Genomic DNA, 20680 nt, shown 5'->3' with positions numbered 1-20680 from the left:
CACACACACACACTAAACAAACAACAACAACAACAAAAATTCATGTTTTCAGTTAGCTCGTGAGGTCAAAATAAAATTACTTGCCTAATAATTTTAAGATGTTAGTCGTTTTCATTTTTACAGAGAGTGCAAAAACAATGGTAAGTCTTCTGCATGACTCAAGGCAGTAGAACCAAACTGCATTAGCAATCACAGATATCAATTCACATCAAAAGTGCCAGATTCACTCCAAAAGACCATCTAGGAAGAACTTTAAAAGTTAATGAAAATTAGGGCTGGGGCTGTAGCTCAGTGGTAGAGTGCCTGCCCTACATGTGTGGGATGCTGGGTTCAATCCTCAGCACCACACAAAAATAAATAAAGATATTGTGTCCAACTACAACCAAGAAGATATTTTTTAAAAAGTTAAAGAAAATTACATGACAAATATTGAGAACACCTAGTCTTTGTCACAATGTGTGACAAAATAGGAAGTTTTCTGCTACATTTCAGATTTTGAGGACTGTTTTGTAAAAGCACCTTCTTGAGTTGCAGACTGATCTAACTGCATGTTGTATGGAACACCAGGACATTTAGCAAACACACTGGAGTTACTCAGACTACAATATTTGGCAGCTTTCTTTTTAAAAAAAACAAATTTTCTTTTTTATAACTGATAAGTAAAAATGGGACACAGTATCATGTGTTTGGATACATCTATACATTGTGTAATGTTTAATCAGTGCAATGTTTAAACAGCAGACACCTTTTGAACACAAATGAAAATCAGCTTCTTGTTTTGACAAAAGCAACTTATCATATTCATTTTCAACAATAAATCTTGCTTTCAAGAGAAAATTCAAATTTTGAAAAATTTGCTTTTGCCACCACGACCTTTTCAGCTCTGCAATATTTAACTGATGCAAGAGTGATGATTCTTAAAATATTGGATAATGAGATGTGTTGACACTTAAAAGATCTAAAAAATTCCAACAACCAGTGCATGATGCTATAAAATTTTGCTTGGGATTATCATCCATTCAAAATGCAAAACTGACCAATGGATTTTAATATATAGAGAGTATATAGAGATTGAGGAAACTTCTTTGATATTGCTTCATGTAATGTGTTGAGAATAATCCTTAAGAAACTACTAATTGTCAAGTTTTATACAGTAGCAAAGAATACTCACAACTATCAGAAAAGGCTATGTTTTAGTCAGCTTGTTCTTTTTACTGCTATGGCCAAAAGAACCAACAAGAACAATTTTTGAGGAGGACAAGTTTATTTGGGGCCCATGGTTTCAGGGATCTCAGTCCATAGATGGCCAACTATATAGCTCTGGTCAGAGGTGAAGCAGAACATCATGGCCGAAGAATATGGTGGCCAAAAGCAGCTCATGACACTGCAGTCAGGAAGCAGAGAGAGAACTCCACTCTCCAGGGACAAATACATATTCCAAAAGAATGTCTCCAGTGACCCACTCAGATAATCCATCCCAAATGAGTCAATGCTGTACTTAGATTAAGGCTCTTTAACCCAATAATTTCATCTCTAATCTTTCTTGCATAGTCTCACACATGCGCTTTTGGGGGACACCACATACCCAAACCAAACAGGCTGCTAAAATATGGTTCTCTTTTCCAACTACTTATCATGTACTATAACCAGAACAGCTGATGCAACAGATTAAATGCAGGTAGAAGAATCTGTCTGCATTAGATTAAGCCAAATATTAAGGAGAATTGCAAACTTAAAAAGTAATGCCACTCTTCTAAATTTTTTTTCGTTTTGGAAACTACAGAAAATACAGAGCACAAAAAGTTTTAAAGTAAGAAAAAGAGGAATAGAATAATTTTAAAAAGAACCTGCCCATATTTCTATCCCCATGCATAACCTCAGCAACATTTTGATATATTTCATTTCATACACTGGGCTTCTCAACTTTGACTCCCAAAAATAATTGTCCTCCTCATCACTGAAAGTCTCAAGTACCTACTTCTGACTGATTTTCAGAGGAATTAGAAGGTGGTTCTCTTCTTCAAGCAGGCACATGTGCACACATCCTTATAAACCCCAGGTTAGAGTGATAGGTGCTAACCATACAGAGGATATGGAAGCTCGGAAAGTTGGGTATTCTGGACCCAGTTTAATAAACTTATCTTCGAGCACCTTATGACCTATGAGTCTACAGCTCTACTTGGCAAACTTGCTGCATACTCTCGCTGCATGATATTCTCCTACTGTGTGCTGTGCGTTTTCTCAATTGGCAGAGTCTTCAGAGGGATGATGGCTGCTTTCTGTCTTTTCATCTCTCAAGCAGTTTGATTTTTAATATTACACACACACACACACACACACACACACACACACCCCACACACACATACACAGAGTACACTTTCCACATACACAATTTCCTGTCTTCATGGGTGCCATCACAGCTTCCTTTTGGCCCTACCTCCATCCCAGAGAGTTAGCACAGAAAAAGGAATATTTTGTTGTTGTTGTTCTGTTTTAAAAAACCAAAAAGAAGAAGGAAAGGGAGATGGAGGGAAAGACAAGAGAGGACAGTGTAAAAAATTTTGAAACTCAATGAAAGAAAAAAAGTCCTTTCTTGATTCCTGAATGTGGAGGAGTAGGGAGTATCATTCCACAAACTGTTAAATGGGACCTTCTCCTACCTTCTAACGGAGAAGTCTTTTCTCTAAAGTTCACTGGATAAAGAAGCACTAAAAAGTTCAAGTTGATATTGCATCTTGAGCACCAAGCAGTGTGAACTTCACAGGGAGGAACCTTCCTCTACCATTCCCTTCCTGTCGCTGTCATCTAGATCATAGGAAAAGGGCAAACTCATGCTGGGAGTTGATAGCTGCTATTCTACTGGTAAACCGGTCCTCCCACCCATGCAATTCCATCTCCCTGCTCCATGCTCTAATGGAACACACACCCACCTTTTCCTTTTCCTCAACTCTACCCTATTTTCATCTCTGTAAATACTGCTGCCCTTGCATTGAGGCCTGTGGAGGAAGCCTTCCAAGTCCTCTACTGTATTCATTGGTCAATGATTTGCCAGCCTCAGAAGCACCATATCCTTCCTCTTCATTGTAATTTTCCTTTCCCATCCATGTTTCTACCTAGTGATAAGGAAGAACCCCTTAGAGATCTATTTGGGAGGCTTAGTAAGTTGACATTAACTTATTGACAACTCAATAAGTTGACATAGTTTTGATGTTGCCATAAGGAATTTTTTTTTCTTTCTAATCTTTCCTGATTTGATATGCTCAAATAACATTTAGTAATCTAGTTATTTCATTTGCATAATTTAGTTGCAACTGGAACTTAATATGTTGATGTGTTTATTAGCCATTGAATTTATTCTCCTCATGCCTTTTATCATTTTCTTAATGTATGGGACATATTATCACCTTTTCTGCCATACTTATCAAAAATATTTTGCTTCAAATCAGTTGTGTTTTGAAAACCATTTAAAAATGTATTGAACAACTAACATACACTTGGTGTTTGCCTGCTGAATATTTGAATAAATTTAGAACAAGCAGAGCTAGCAGATCAGTTTAAGAATGATTTGCTTTCAAGCACTTTTATTTCCTTCCAAGGTAATTCAAGTTTATCTACATTATATTACTTCTACTTACATAGGTTCCAATATACTTTTCTGATGGGAAGAAAAAAAAACTGAGTTGTAGCTTTGGTGATAAATGAACATAACCTTGACTATTGTTCAAAGAAGTGGTACATCACTGGATGTATCTTCTGCCATGGGGCTTAAGGCAGAAGAACATTCAAGAATTGCTGCTTTAACCAGTGGGACTAACAAGTAGAAGATCTACACAATAAATGATGAGTCCTTGTGCTTGTTTGTGATAATTGGTTAAACAATTATCCATCTTCTCTACCAAACTGCAAACTCTACAAAGACAGACTTGGATGTCTTGTTTGTCATTGTTTCCTGATACATAATTATCAAAGGAATGTATGAGTGAATAGTGAGAATAAAACAGTCAATAAGAATACATGACTATAAACAGAACTGGCACTTGGGTTCTCCTATGAGTTGTCTGACTGTGTTTGGCCTTACCATAAATACTTGAAGCAAATGCTACAGAAAAAAAAAACCTTCCCAAACCTCACTTATTTATTTATTCCTGAATGCGGAGGAAGTAGGGAGTCTCATTCCACAAACTGTTAAATGGGACCGTCTCCTACCTTCCAAAGGAGAAGTTTTCTCCCTATAGTTTACTGGATAAAGAAGCAATAAAAAGTCCAAGTTGATATTTATCCATTTATTTATTTTGTTTGTACCATCTAATTTATAATGCAGTTTGAGAAGAAATTTTTAAAATGTGAGAAACCTTGCTAAATATGCTGGACTGTTCTCTTTGAACTTAAATAAATCTTTATTTCTGGCAAATTAACACAAAACCTCAGTTTAGACTCAAAAGAAATTGTGGGTGAAAACTGGTTATAGGTAAACATCCTGATAGATGTGTTAAGTTACATTGTTTTATGGATCTACTTTCAGTGGAGTTTCTTGACTAGCAGAACTGAATACTGGCTGAGCTTATTTATAGCATTATTTCCTCTTTAATTTTCTTTGCAAAATCACAATTACCCTTCTCCTCCTATTACCCATTCTTACATTAATTATTCCAACATCTGCTCCTGAAAAGGGAGACAGAGGATGTTTAGTGGCCGCAGGGTAGAGCAGCCACCATAATACCATGTTTGGGCCCAGTTGCACTACTCTGGAAATATAGTTCCATCAGCTCCATGTGAACTGATAACACTCATGTTTCTCAAATTCACAAGATATCATTTAAAAACCGGAATGTCAGTTTATTAATTTCAATTAGAGTAAGCATCAATACTTTTTCTATAAATCAGAAATTTAGGAAGTTAATAAAAAATCTATTCAGTGAGTGTAAAGTAATAGATCATTGGATATTAATGAAAACCATTTCATTCAGACCATAGGGAAGTCTATCAACTCCCCTCAATAGTGAAACATTCTTTAATGACTGAAGACAAAAGCCTGACAAATTAATGTTCCTTATTCCAGAAGAATGCTGCAAATACATATACATTCTGCTGCTCAGTTCTTTTTAACAGACAAATAGAAAGGAACTTTATGTAATAAGGAATGAATGGATGCCTGATTTTGAGTAGATTGAAGCATTCTTTGTAACGTAAGAATTAAAGCTGAATTTTTAATTTTGTATATATTTATAGTTACTAATAAAAGTCATCTCCAGTCATCACATTCTTGCATATATATCTATAATGAACTTAAGATAATTGTCTCCTACAATTTGTATAAATCACAAATTTCCAAGACTCATAGCTAGACCAATAAAATTCACATAAAAAACTAAAATTTTCTCAACAAATTATCATTGGTAAGTAACTGTTGTCATGTATATATAGGAAATGTAAACAATGTTTTATTTCTCAGGTTTATCAATAATTTTTTCATTACTTTAATCTGTAATTTTTATGAATTCCATTTAAATGATGGAATTATGTTTTTCAGTCATTTGAAGAATGGTGATTAAATTTGAGACTGAATTTCATGATAATTGAATTCTACAATTAACAGTTCATCTCCTACTAGGTTCATAAGATTGGATATAAATATTAGAAATGAAAATCACAGTATTCTACTTTTTTATATTATATGTAAACCTAACATAGAAAAATTAGACAATTTGAATTAATTCAGTAGGCATCCTAAAACCAAGACTAGAACACTGACTTCTCATTCCTTTGTTCAACTACATTCATCAATTTCAAAACCAATTCACCCAGTCTATTCTATTAAATAAAATATCTCATGAATAAGATAACTATTTCCAACTGGAAGATTTTTTTGTTTTGTTTTGTTTTTATTGTTTTTTATTCTAATTTGTTATATATGACAGCATAATGCATTACAATTCATGTTACACATATGAAGCACAGTTTTTCATATCTGGTTGTATATAAAGTATATTCACACAATTTGTGTCTTCATACATGTACTTAGGGTAATGATATCCATCTCATTCCACCATTGTTTTTGCCCCCAGGCCTAGTTCCTTCCCCTCCCACCCCTTTGCCCTATTTAGAGTTTGTCTAATCCTCCCATGTTCCCCCTTGCAACCCAATATGAATCAACCTCCTTATATCAGAGAAAACATTTGGCATTTGGTTTTTGGGGATTGACTAACTTCACTTAGCATCATATTCTCCAATTCCATCCATTTACCTGCAAATGCCATAATTTTATTGTCTTTTATTGCTGAGTAAAATTCCATTGTGTATATATACCACATTTTCTTTATCCATTCATCTACTGAAGGGCATATAGGTTGTTTAGCTATTGTGAATTGTACTGCCATAAACATTGATGTGGCTATGTCCCTGTAGTATGCTGTTTTTAAGTCCTTTGGCTATAGATTGAGGAGAGGGATAGCTGAGTCAAATGGTGGTTCCATTCCCAGTTTTCCAAGGAATCTCCATACTGCTTTCCATATTGTTTGCACCAATTTTCAGTCCCACCAGCAATGTATGAGTGTGCCTTTTCTCCCACATCCTCGCCAACACTTATTGTTGTTTGTGTTCTTAACAGCTGCCATTCTGACTGGAGTGAGATGAAATCTTAGAATAGTTTTGATTTGCATTTCTCTAATTGCTAGAGATGTTGAACATTTTTTTCATATATTTGTTGATTGATTGTATATCTCCTTCTAAGAGGTGTCTGTTCAGTTCCTTGACCCATTTATTGATTGGGATATTTTTTAGGTATTTAGCTTTTTGAGTTCTTTATATACCCTAGAGATTAGTGCTCTAGCTGATGTGTGAGTGGTAAAAATTTGCTCCCAAGTTGTAGACTCTCTATTCACCTCACTGATTGTTTATTTTGCAGAGAAGAAGCTTTTTAGTTTGAATCCATCCCATTTATTGACTCTTGGTTTTAATTCTTGTGCTATAGAAGTCTTATTAAGGAAGTTGGGGCCTAATCCCACATGATGGAGATTTGGGCCTACTTTTTCTTCTAATAGGAACAGTGTTTCTGGTTTAATTCCTAGGTCCTTGATGCACTTTGAGTCAAGTTTTGTGCATGGTGAGAGATAGGGGTTTAATTTCATTTTGTTGCATATGGATTTCCAGTTTTCTCAGGGCCATTTGTTGAAGAGGCTATCTTTTCTCCAATGTATGTTTTTGGCATCTTTGTCTAATACACGATAACAGTAATTATGTGGGTTAGTTTCTGTATCCTTGATTCTGTACCATTGGTCTACTGTTCTATTTTGGTGTGAATATCATTCTGTCTTTGATACTATTGCTCTGAAGTATAGTTTAAGGTCTTGTATAGTGATGCCACCTGCTTCACCTACCTATTCTGGGTCTCTTAGTTTTCCAGATGAATTTCATGATTGTTTTTTCTATTTCTATGATGAATGGCATTGGGATTTTGATTGGAATTGCATTAAGTCTGTATAGTGCTTTTGGTAGTATGGACATTTTGACAATATTAATTCTGCCTACCCAAGAACAAGGGAGATCTTTCCATCTTCTAAGGCCTTCTTTAATTTCTTTTTTTTAGCATTCTGTAGTTTTTGTTGTAGAGGTCTTTTAACATATTTTGTTAGGCTGATTCCCAAGTATTTTGTTTATATATTTATTTTGGTGTGAGGCTATTGTATATGGGGTAGTTTTCCTCATTTCCATTTCAGAGGTTTTGTCACTGATTTACAGAAATACCTTTGATTTATGTGTGTTGGTTTTGTATCCTGCTACTTTGCTGAATTCATGTACTAGATATAGAAGTTTTCTGGTGGAATTTTTGGGTCTTCTAGGTATAGAATTATATTGTCAGTAAATAGTGATAAGTTGAGGTCTTCTTTTCCTATTTGTATCCCTTTAATTTCTTTCATCTGTCTAATTGCTCTGGCCAGTGTTTCAAGAAGTATGTTAAATAGAAGTGGTGAAAGAGGGCATCCCCGTCTTGTTCCAGTTTTTAGAGGGAATGCCTTCAGTTTGTCTCCATTTAGAATTATGTTGGCCTGGGGCTTAGCATAGGTAGCTTTTATGATGTTGAGATATGTTCCTGTTCTCCCTAGTTTTCTAGTGTTTGAACATGTATGGGTGCTGTATTTTGTCAAATGCTTTTCTACATCTATTCAGATGATCATATGATTTGTATCTTTAAGTCTATTGATGTGATGAATTATATTTATTGATTTACATATGTTGAACCAACCTTGCATCCCTGGGATGAACCCCACTTGATCGTGCTGCACTATTTTTTTTTGATATGTTTTTGTGTTCGATTTGCCAGAATTTTTGCATTTATGTTCATTAGAGGTATTGATCTGAAATTTCCTTTCTTTGAATGTGACTTTGCTTGGTTTTAGAATCAGGTTGATATTGGCCTCATACAATGAGTTTGGAAATGCTCCTTTTTTTTCTCTTTCAAGAAAAATAATTTGTAGAGTATAGATATTAGTTCTTCTTTATAGGTCTTGTAGAACTCAGCTGGGCATCCATCTAGTCCTGGGCTTTTCTTGGTTGGTAGGCTTCTGATGGTGTCTTCTACTTCCTTGCTTGAACATCCTGATTCAATTTTTGCAAATCACATGACTCTAGCAATTTGTAGACGCCCTTGATATTTGCTATTTTATTGGAGTACAGCTGTTCAAAATAATTTCTAATTATTTTCTCTATTTCTGAAGTGTCTATTGTGATCTTCCTTTTTCATCAATATGTTAGTGATTTGAGCTTTTCTCTCCTTCTCTTTGTTATCATGGCTAAGGGTCTGTCAATTTTATTTATTTTTTTGAAGAACCAAATTTTTATTTAATCAATTTTTTCAATTGTTTCTATTTTATTGGTTTCAGCTCTGGTTTTAATTTTTTCCTGTCTTCTACTGCTTTTGGCATTGATTTGTTCTTCTTTTTCTAGGGCTTTGAGATGTAATGTTAGGTCATTTATTTATTGACTTTTTCTTCTTTTAAGAAACAAACTCCATGCAATGAACTTTCCTCTTAGTACTGCCTGCACAGTGTCCCTGAGATTTTGATAGGTTGTATCAGTGTTCTCATTTACCTCTAAGAATTTTTAAATATCCTCCTTGATGTCTTTTTCAACCCATTGTTCATTCAGTAGCATATTATTTAGTGTCCAGGTGTTGGAGTAGTTTTTATTTTTTATTTTATCATTGAGTTCTATTTTCATTCCATTGTGATCTGATATAATGCTGGGTAGTACCTCTACTTTTTTGTATTTGTTAAGAGCTGCTTTGTGGCATAATATATGGTTTATTTTAGAGAAGGATCCATGTGCTGCCAAGAAGAAAGTATATTTGCTTGTTGAAGGGTGAAATATTTGATATATGCCAGTTATGTCTAAGTTATTGATTGTATTAGTGAGTTTTGTAGTTTATTTGTTCAGCTTTTGTTTGGAAGATGTATCCAGTGGTGAAAGAGGAGTGTTAAAGTCACACGTAATTATTGTATTGTGGTCTATTTGACTCTTGAATCTGAGAAGAGTTTCTCTGCTGAACATAGATGCTCCATTGTTTGGGGCATATAAATTTTATAATTGTTATGTCTTATTGGTGTATGGTTCCCTTGAGCAACATAAAATATCCTTCTTAGCCCATTTTGATTAACTTTAGCTTAAAGTCTACTTTATTTGATATGAGGATAGAAACCCCTGTTTGCTTCCTCAGTTCATGTGAGTAGTATGATTTTTCCCAACCTTCAGTCTGTGTATGTGTTTTCTTATGAGATGAGTCTCTGGGAGGCAGTATATTGTAGGTTTTTAAAAAAATTTTATTTTATCTTATCCAGTCATCTAGTGTATGCCTTTTGATTGGTGAGTTTAGGTCATTAACATTCAGGGTTATTATTGAGACATAATTTGCATTCCCAGCCATTTTTGTTTTTGTTATTTAACTTGACTTGGTTTCTCCTTTGATTAGTTTTTCCTTTAGTGTAATACCTCCCTCTGTTGATTTTTCTTGTTGTTTTTTTATTTCCTTTTCATAGAATATTTTGCCAAGAATGTTCTATAGTGCAGGTTTTCTAGCTGTAAATTTTTTAACTTTTTTATCATAAAGGTTTTTATTTCATCATCAAATCTAATAATGCTTAATTTGGCTGGATGCAAACTTATTGGTTGGCATCCATTTTCTTTCAGAGCTTGGTATATGTTGTTCCAGGATCTTCTAGCTTTCAGGGTCTGGGTTGAAAAATCTGCATATAACATGATTGGTCTCCCCCTATATGTAATTTGATTCTCATGGATTTTAATATACTCTTATTATGCTGTATGCTAGGCATTTTCATTATAATGTGCCTTGGTGTGGATCTGTTGTGATTTTGTACACTTGGTGTTCTGTAAGCCTCTTGAATTTGGTTTTCCTATTCATTGATTATGTTTGAAATTTTTTTCTGATATTATTTCAATGAATAGATTGTTAATTCCTTTTGTTTTTGAACTCTATGCCTTCCTCTATCCCAATAACTCTTATATTTGGTCTTTTTATGCTATCCCATATTTCTTGAATGTTCTTCTTGTGGTTTCTTACCATTTTCACTGTGTGATCTACATTTTTTTCAAGATTGTATATTTTGCCTTCATTCTCTGAGGTTCTGTCTTCCAAGTGGTCTAATCTGTTGCTGATTCTTTCAGTTGAACTTTTAATTTGGTTTATTGTTTCTTTCATTTCAAGGATTTCTGTTTGGGTTTTCTTTAGAACCTCTATATCCTTATTGAAGTAATCTTTTGCTTCCTTTATTTGCTTATGTAGCTCTTTATCAAAATGATCTTTTGCTGCCTGTATTTGCTCTCTTATATCATCATTTAATTCACAGAACACTTTAATTATTTACATTCTGAACTCCTTCTCTGTAATTTCATCACTGTCTGGCCATGGGTATTAATAATGTGCTATCTTGATTTGTTTGAGTCACTTTCTTCCCTTGTCTTTTCATGTTGCTCATGTCTTCCCTTCTAGCACTGTGGATCCGAGTTGTTACCATTTTTACCCTATAGGCTTTTAGTGCTCCTGTAGGATTCCAATACCTCTCCTTTGAGGGGAAGGACAATGTGAACAGATCCCAATATAAACAAAACACCACCTAAAAACAAATAGTTGTTATTAAGACATTTACCATTTGGCCACAATATACAGAAACGGTGAATTCAATTATTATCTACAATATAATCAGTAGGTTTGTAAAAGAGTTCACAGTTTCTGATGGTGGACAAAGAAACAGGGGTGAGGTGTAGGAAGATATGCTGAGGAGGTGTGAGATGAGGATATAGAATTATTATATCTTAGATAGTGTGAAGAAAAATCTAAAGAAGAAGGTTAGTAGCAAGAGAATAGAGAAGAAGTAATTTGGGGTAGACATTTCAGAGGGAAGACAGTAAAGTACATAGAACAGACACACGTATATACTAAGAAAAATAAAAAATGTTAAAATAGGAGAGAAAAAAGAATATACAACACAACAGTCATATTCTATTCAGTCATCTCAGTCCTCAGTATCCTAATTCAAGCAAAGTACTTTGTTTCACATATGTTGGGGGTGTGAGGACAGGAGAATAAAGAGGGAGAAGAAAGAAAAAAAATCTCGAAGGAAGAAATAAGGATTATGTTGGCTGGAGATCAGTATCTTGCCTGCTTCCCTTCTCATCCAATAGGAGGGGTTGTCTGTTCTTGGTTGGTATCTCCGCCCTCAAGATGGTGGGGGTTACCAGGGTGTGAGAGGTTGGTCTTGGGTGCAGGGCACCTGGAGGTGGGTTATGGCACCCGCTGGTCCCATTGGGAAACTACACCTCAAGGATCTCTTTTGGGATATGCTTCTGTGATGTGGGCCCTGGGTCTTATCTCCTCATCTCACCTGTAGACCTCACAGTTCCTGGCCTCTAAATTAGTCTCTAAAGTGTATCTCCCTCACCCTTACCCTTTCTACTTACTAATCAGAAACTTTCTCTCCTGGGGTCTTGTGTGTTGCACTCTGGTGGCTTTGTGCCTGTCACAAAGGCTATTTTGTATTGGGCAGTCACTCTGCTGAGTTAGAGGCTGCTGGGGATTGGGGGCAATTAGAAAACTATGCACGGGGCTATCCAGTGCTCCAAACTGGTAGCTGCCCCAACTAAAACTGATGATGGAGGTGACCCAAGATGAAGGCTGCTTTCAGTGATGGGGTGTCGGGTTGGGTGGGGGGAATTGGGCGATGATATTGTGTGATGTGTTCAGAGATGAGCTCTGTGGTGTGCAGTGTTGTGGCTGTTGGCTTTCTTCAGAGCCTGTGATGTCCCCAGGTGCAGGCAGCCTACCAATAGTAGGGGACTATGGCAGTAGCTGCCAAGTCCCAAGATGGAAGCGACCCAGGGAGCCCCATAGTGGTAGATGGGGATCCACACCAATGAGTTCCTGTGTGTGAGTAACAATTGAGTGTCCTGCATGGGAGCAGCATCTGGGAATTCTGTGTGGGTGCTGAAGCAGGTGGTCCCGCTAAGGCACCCGCGAGAACTGCCTGGGCGAGTAGTCAGGAGTCAGGGATCCTGTTCTAATGCTGAGGCCTGGGGCCCTGCCTAGCATGGCAGCCATAATTCCTGCATGAGAGCAGCTGTGAAGGGTTCCTCTATCACTCTTAAAAAAGCAGTATTCCTACTAGTTGGGACCCAGGTCACAGAATGACACAGAATGTTGTCTCCCTCTTGTCCGCCATCTTGGATCCCCTGACCAAACTGGAAGATTTTATTGTACCTGATGTGAACATTCACTGGTTGCCACCTGGCATCCAATTTCTCCTCCTTCCTGCCAACAGTACTCTGGTTTTCTTAAATTTACTTCCCTCAAGTTCTTGGGTAAGTAATTTGAGTAGAATTGATTCTCAGCCTTTGAATGAAGCCCTCTTATTGGTTCCAAGATGAAGATTTGTCCAAATCTGGACAAATAAAGAGAAGAAACTTCAAGATATGTGCACAAGCTGTGAGCATCGATATTTCTTCTTTTGGATGATAAAAATTTAAGTATGTAGAGTTTACAGATGCCTCAAGCATTTTGTGGCCAGCAGAGAAGCTGCTACACACAGCTGAGGATTGAGCTCACCTGAATGGAGGCAAAACCCAGAGGCAGAGAGAATCTCAATCTTGTGATATTTTTGAAGTAGCAGAATCAGTTCTCAGCCAGGAGTAGCTGTATTGCTGGGCTTTTAAAATATAAGGCCAATGTACATAACTATTGTTCATTTAGAGGTTTTAATTGCTTAATTTTTTTTCACTGAATGCAATCAAATGATTTGTCACTGACATAGAAACCAGCAAACTCGACTTCAGAATTATGTGGCATTGTTATGTGCATGCATTTAAGAAGAAACACTGCAGAGAAATTCATTTCTGCATTTAACAAATATTTATTGAGCACCCATTTATTCTAGGTAATATGGTGCTGAAGAAACAGGGATAAACAGAACATGCATGGCCCCTTTCTTCAGAATGTCCTCATTACGTTCACATGAGCAAGAAAGACATGTAAAACTACACATGAATTCATTCATTTTAATTTTGAAAGGGCTTTGAGAAACAGGAATAAAATCTCATGGAGGTTTATAACAGGATTAGATCTAGTCTGGGATATATTAGTTTTCTAGGGCTTCCATAACACACAACCACAAACTGAATGACTTGAAACAACAGAAATTCATTCTTTCACAGCTCTGGAAGCTAAACATCTGAAATTAAAGTGTTGACAGTCCTATACTTCCTCTGAAGTCTCCAGGGAAAAGCCTTTTGACTCTTCCTAGCTTCCAGCAGTTGCTGGCAATCATTGATATTCTTTGACTTGCAGTTCCATCATCCCAACCTCTTCATATTATAAGGTCTCTTCCTTGTGTGTCATTATGTCTCTAAATCTCTTTCATTAGGGCATGAGAGCTTCATTTTAACCTTTGGGGCAGAGGTCGGGGTGGGAGACAATTCAATCACAGTGAGGGGTTAAGGAGCAGGTAGTGTTTCTGTAAAGTTTTGGTTTATAGTGAGTGTTGTGGTTTTGATATACTGTGTCCCAAAAGACTGTGATGTTTCTGCAGGAATATTCAGAGTTACTATGACTGAATAACAAGAGCTGTAACCTCATAATTCAAACTAGAATGAACTTTAGGCAGATGGGGCGTGGCTAAAGGAGGTGGGTCACTGGGAACAGACTCTAAAAGGGTTGTTCTTCCTGCGGCCCTTTCATCTCTCTTTGTCTCTCTCTTTCTCTGGGTCAGTCTCTCTCTTGGCTTCCTGACCCCACTATGAGCTGAGGAGCTTTCTTCTTCTAGGCCCTTCCTCCATGATCTGCTGCCTCACTTTGGGCCCAGAGCATGGAAGCTGGCAGTCTACAGATTGAGAAATCTGAAACTGTGAGCTCCAAATAAACTCTGGCTCCTCTAAGTTGTTCTTTTCGGGTATTTTGCTCACAGAGACACAAAAGCTGACTGGAACAGTGAGGTAAGATTGGATTATACCTTATATAACTGCATTATAAATGATAGAGCAATTAGGAATCTCCTTTTTTTTCTTGACCATAAAACTGTATTTAATAGTTGTTTCTATCTTGGAAGAAATAAGGTTGCAATCTATTTTCTACCTTTAATCTTCACTACTGACGTTGAACTATTAGCACATAAATTTTGTTAAATTGCAGAAACTACTTTAAAATTGTTTTAACTAAACGTTCTCAAAACAAAATTTAGACACACTGCTATTAACATTTTCAAAGGAACCCTGGGGTTGGTCACCTTAAATCAGTGAGTTCCCTTGCTGACTAAGAACTTTTATTCAGAACACAAACAATCTTATTATCCCACATGACCTTCTCTCCCTCTCACTCACTCACTGGAAGCTGTTGGTTTTGTTTTCTCCCACAGATGGTTCACACATGTGCTTTACTCGACACTTGACTGCTTACTGGCCATGGAAAAAATTGACTAAAATTAACTTCTGAAAAAAAAAATCACAATTTGAGTTAGCATATGCTATTTTGTAATAAGAAAAAAATAGGTTGTTTTTCTTAACAAATGTCACTAGGAGTGTGGAATGTTATACTAAGTCATGAAACAAAAATACTTAAAAGATTATTTATGCATACGGTCTCACTATTTCTTCATGAATCAGGAATTTGCTACACTCATTTTGCTGTCTAATTTTCACAATAACTTTATAAATCAAGTATTATTACCTTTGCTATATGGATAAATAACACCGAGACCTAAGATAACATAGCAAATAGAGATTAAAAACCTAAGTATATTAAGCTTTAAAGTATTTGTTTTCTCCATCAATGGCACACTTACTTTCCCAAAATGCTATATTCAGAGAAAATAACACTTTAAATCTTTAACAGTATGTGATCCTTCCCTTTTAACCTGAAATTTACTAGCTCTTAAGAGATTACTTTTAGTTATGTATGCTCATAGAACTAATGTTCTAGGAGCAAATCTTCTTCCTCATCATTGGTGAGCATGCTTATTTAGCACCTTCTATATGCATAACACTAGGCTAAATGCTTACATAATGGAAAGCATAGAAAAATGGACCCTGACATCAAGGAATTTACAATGTATAAAGGAGTCAAAACAGAAGGTTTCTACCTAATTCTTATTAAGTGTCTATTGCTTCATGGATAAGGTCTAAAGTTAACAAGAATAATCAAGTCTTACTTCAAATCCTCATCCGTTGTTTTTGCCTCAAATGAGACCCTTTCTCTCACCACTAAATTCTAATTTATAACTATTGTAAAATTCAAGCTTCTAATTTCTTTTATTATCCCGACCAATATCTCCTGCCAGTTCTGGTACTCCTTTGACAAGGTTTACTCCAATCACTTTTGACTGAACTGTGAGCTCCATGAGCGTAGGTACCAGGTCTTCTTCATCTACCTGGATAATGCATAGAATATGAAACATATCCTGTTTATCCACTTAAAAGACAATAATGCTTTTCTTGTTTGATTTCTTGTTTGTTGCTTGATTGTTTACTTAGTTTTCTAAAGGAATTCATACTTTGAGGAACACATTTTTGATAAGTAAGTACAATGTCTCTATGACCATATCTATATCAGGGGAACAATACCAACGTCTCTTTGTGGCATAGCCTACCACAGCAAACAGAAAAGAGTTTTAAATGCTTTTATAGATAAATGTTTAAAATGAATGCTAGGTAATTAAAAAGAAAGCTTTCTGTGTCATAAAAAATATCCATGGACTATCATACAACTGTAGACTCTGCATTCATTAAAGAAAGTCATATATATTCATGTTTTCTGACTCTACAACCTTTGTGACATTATTTTATAATAAACACTAAAAAATGAACTGATCTGCTAATTAGACTCTCTCATAACTGCTAATAGGCTGGTTGCTAATAATGTGATAGCACAGAGTAATATAATTCCAAACTCAGAATTTTTAGATGAGAACAAAAGTGTAAAGTTTAAAATTACTGTATAATGCTTTTTCTCAGATATTAGCATCACATTTCTCTTAAGGAACTATGCTATCTCTGGGCATGAGACAGCCAACTTGAGAGTTATAATATCCAATATCTCTAACAGATACAGAAAGGGAAATACTCTGCCTTAGACTGAGACCTTTAAAGTTTGAGAACAATAGAAGTAAGATCTTAAAGTTAGAGATTATATGCAAAACCTACTGCTCACTTGTGAACTGTCTCTGCAACCTTTAATCATAAATCATCTCCATCCAACTTTAAGAGAGGAGAAGAAAATTATTTGAAGAGAGTTTGTGAGGTCTAAAGCTGCCCTCTCACTACAAACTAAGGCAAGAAGAGTCTGGAAAGTAAGGAAACCAAGAGAAGAGCTGTTGGTAAGTTGTGTAATAGTCAGCTTTCTATTTCTGACTAATGACTGATATAATCAACTTATAAAGAGCAAAATTTTATTTGGCTCACAGTTCCTGAGGTTTCAGTCCATGGTGCTTGGCCCCCCACGTTGCCTTTGGACCTGTGGTGAGGCAGTGCATCATGGCAGGAGCACATGGTGGAGAAATATGCTCACTTCATCATAGCCAGGAAGCAAAGAGGAGAAGGGACTGGGGTCTCAACATCCTTTCCAAGGGCACACCCTCAATGAGTTAGCCTTCTTTGATGGGCTGCACCTTTTTCAAGGTTTCACCGCTTCCCATTAGAGCCGTAGGCTGAGGTCAAAGGCTTTTACACATAGGTCTTTATGGAACATTCAAGATCCAAACTATAACAGGTCGCATGTATCTTCTACTCCAACCATGCCCTTCAGTAGACCATGAATATTAACTGAAAGTGAACCTTCATTCTGAGAACTGAAGGGTGTTCTATGGAATCTTGGCCTGAAATAGCAAGGAGTTGAGGTAAAAAAGAGTATTGCGCACTGTGTTTTAGTCAGCTATGTTGCTGCTGTGACTAAATGACGCAGCCAGCACAACTGTAGAGGAGGAAGAGTTTATTTGAGAGCTCATGGTTTCAGAGGTCTTTTTCCGTAGAAGGTCGGCTCCATTCCTCCAGGCTCATGGTGAAACAGAACATCATAGCAGAAGGGTGTGGGGGAGGGAAGGAGCTCACAACATAAGGAAGCAGAGAGAAAGTCCAGTCACCAGATTCAAATATATACCCAAAGCCATGCCCCAATTCCCACCTGCTCTATCCATACCTTACCATTTCAGTTACCACTCAGTTAATCCCTATCTGGGGATTAAATAACTGATTGGGTTAAGACTCTTACAAATTGTTTCTCTCCTGAACCTTTTTTGCAGTGTCTCACATGTGACTTTTTGGGGGACACCTCACATCCAAAGTGTAACACACTGAGAGCTATACTGCAACAAAATTGCGGGACAAGGAAGCATGGATCTTCTCTTGGACCAAGTTACTCTTTGAGAAAATATAAGCTTGAGGTCATTTAAAAATAAATTCTCTTCAAATGAATTACTTGTCTGGAGAATAAAGGGGTATTCTAACAGATCTATATGGGGTAAGAACCCACAGCACCAGTGGGTACAAAGAAAGTGAAAAATGACCAGTCATAGGAGGGACATTTCCATGGATAAAGGAAGCTACTGAAGGATCTCTAATAAATAAATAAGGAAAGAAGGATCCAAGGAAGAAAGAATCAGCAGTGGTTCATGAGCCCCCAAAGTAATATGATGCTTTTCCCTCTAATGGTTAGTAGATACAGGACAACTGTGAAAACTAGGATAGAAAGTGGAAAATCCCCAAAAGCAGAACAATGGGTTCTGCCCCCTTCCACGACTGCAGGATTCCAGGCCTGAGTGAAAAAGAAAAGAAACTTGTGAATGACTTCAAAAATTCTTCTTATTACATCGGAGCAAATGTTTAAATAGCTGAGACTAGATTTGTTTTTGTGAGTAAAAACAATGAGAAAAGCAACGGGGCTCAACAGCGATCTTCTGCAGGAAAGAGAAAGAATGAATTCACAGGGCAAGTTTAATGGGCAGTGGTAAAAAGAAAAAAAAAAACTTTACTTTCTATAATTAGCAAATTAATTCAAATATTTACACATATATCAATTATTTACTCTGTAGTAGGCATAGTACTTGGTGAGAAAGACAGATATTTTCAAGTGATTCTCTATCTCTACCTACTTCTGTCTTTCTAGCTGCCTATCTTCCCTTCAACCCCCTTGGAAGATGTCATTATTATCTGTTTTTACAGGTGAGGAAATGGAAGAGTTGAAGATCTTGCCCAAGGACATGCAGACATCACCACACAGAGGTAAAATTCCTCAGGATACTGCTTCCCTACTCTGCCTCAAGATCAGAATAATAGGAAATGATGAGGTAGATACCCATAATTCTGTTTCCAGATCTGAAATGCTTCCCTGTAGCATGTAGGAAAGAGGATTATGGATCTGACAAAAGTTGCACCTACACTAAAGTGTCTATTTTGCACCAGGTACATTGTATATCAACTCTAATATCCCAAATTCCACAAGAATGCATCAATTTTATTTTAAAGATTTATTCAAAAAGGTTGAGTAACTTGCCTAAGATTTCACAGCTGGTGAGTGATGGGGCAAGTATTCAAATAAGAGTGTTATTTGAAAAATTTTATTCTTTCACTACTATATGTTCCATGTTACTAAGATACAAATTTGTGACAGAGCCTAACAGTATTGTTGATCAAGTCTAAACGACAAATTGCCTAATAAATGATACATTTAAATGGATTAAATATTTTTATATATTTAATATTTGAGATATATAGAATAATTATCATTATTTATTTTTTAATGAGGATAACAGAGCCCACACCCTGAGTTAAAATACCATAGATACCAAGTAAGTTAATAACATAATAAGTTAAAAATACTTGAGCTTCTGTATCATGATTCTCATCTCTTCTCTACTTTCCAGTATGATCCCCATAAAGATGGAGGTTATTGGATGTATGTGAACAAATACCCTAGTGGTTACTAGGACTGACATGGAGAAAGAAAGTGCTTTCTCATAGTCACTTCCCCGAAATAGTAGGAAAGCACTGTGCAGATAGAGCTCTCAATCTCTAAAACATGAACAATTGATCTCTGAATATGAAAAATTACAGTAAAACTTTGAAGGTTATTTACAGCTTGCAAGGTAAGAATTAGGAAAAAAATTCTTTGCCATGTTTAGAGTATAACATATTTTATCACTTTGTTAAGGCAATGCATTTTCTGGACTGTTCATAGTAAAATTCCCAGGTAGGAAGTACTTGGTGCCAAAACATGTAATTTTGTATCCCAAATTATAATAACTGCATTATTTCCATAATAAAGTTTTAGAACAGAACTTATAAACCTCAATTATTACAAAAGTAATTTTGATAATTGAAGCTAAAAATACAGGACTCACTTCTGTGATTGGTCATTACCTGTAGGTACCAAATACTTCATTCTAATATAGCATAATTTGTTTAAAAATTGATTTATGAACCATGGGGCTGGGGCTATAGCTCAGCGGTAGAGTGCTTACCTAGCACATGTGAGGCCCTGGGTTCAATCCTCAGCACCTCATACAAATGAATAAATAGAAAAAAGGTATTTTTTAAAAAAGGATTTTAAAAAATTGATTTATGAACCAAACAGTCATAAGTATGTTTATAGTATTTCCTCTTCCTTTGTTTTATAAAACAAATATAAAAGATGTGACATTTTCTCCCAATTTTTTAAATTGTTTGAATATCTACTGATATTAATGCTTAAATTATATGGGTAGCTTTAAATGGAGAAAACAACATCACCCCTGTTCTTTCCATATTTTTATATGTAATTTTCACTATGCTTCACCAATCAGGCTATTTTTGAGTAATACTTTAATTACTCTTTGACTTTGCAGAATAATTTATTTAAACCCTCTGGTAGTTTTATGCTATATGATTTAAAAATAATATGGGTCTAACACATATATTCTCTCCAATGAAATAAGTTCCCTTTGAATTACAGTTTGTCTTTTGAAAAATGATAGTTTCAGCTATTCATTGGCAGAAAACTAGACAAAGGCAGTAAAAATTTGGCATAGTTATTTTCACTCACCATTTCCAATTGTACTGGATTTTTTAGGTTGTAAAAATAAGAACCTTAAGACCAGCTTTTCTTCTTCCTTTGCAATGTTCTTCCCTTTATGTATTTTTTCTTCCTTCATGACA

Source organism: Callospermophilus lateralis, chromosome 17 (assembly GCF_048772815.1).
Source record: "Callospermophilus lateralis isolate mCalLat2 chromosome 17, mCalLat2.hap1, whole genome shotgun sequence".
In the NCBI taxonomy this organism is placed as follows: domain Eukaryota; kingdom Metazoa; phylum Chordata; class Mammalia; order Rodentia; family Sciuridae; genus Callospermophilus; species Callospermophilus lateralis.
The sequence above is the reverse complement of the archived record's forward strand: the minus strand, read 5'-3'. Positions refer to the sequence as shown.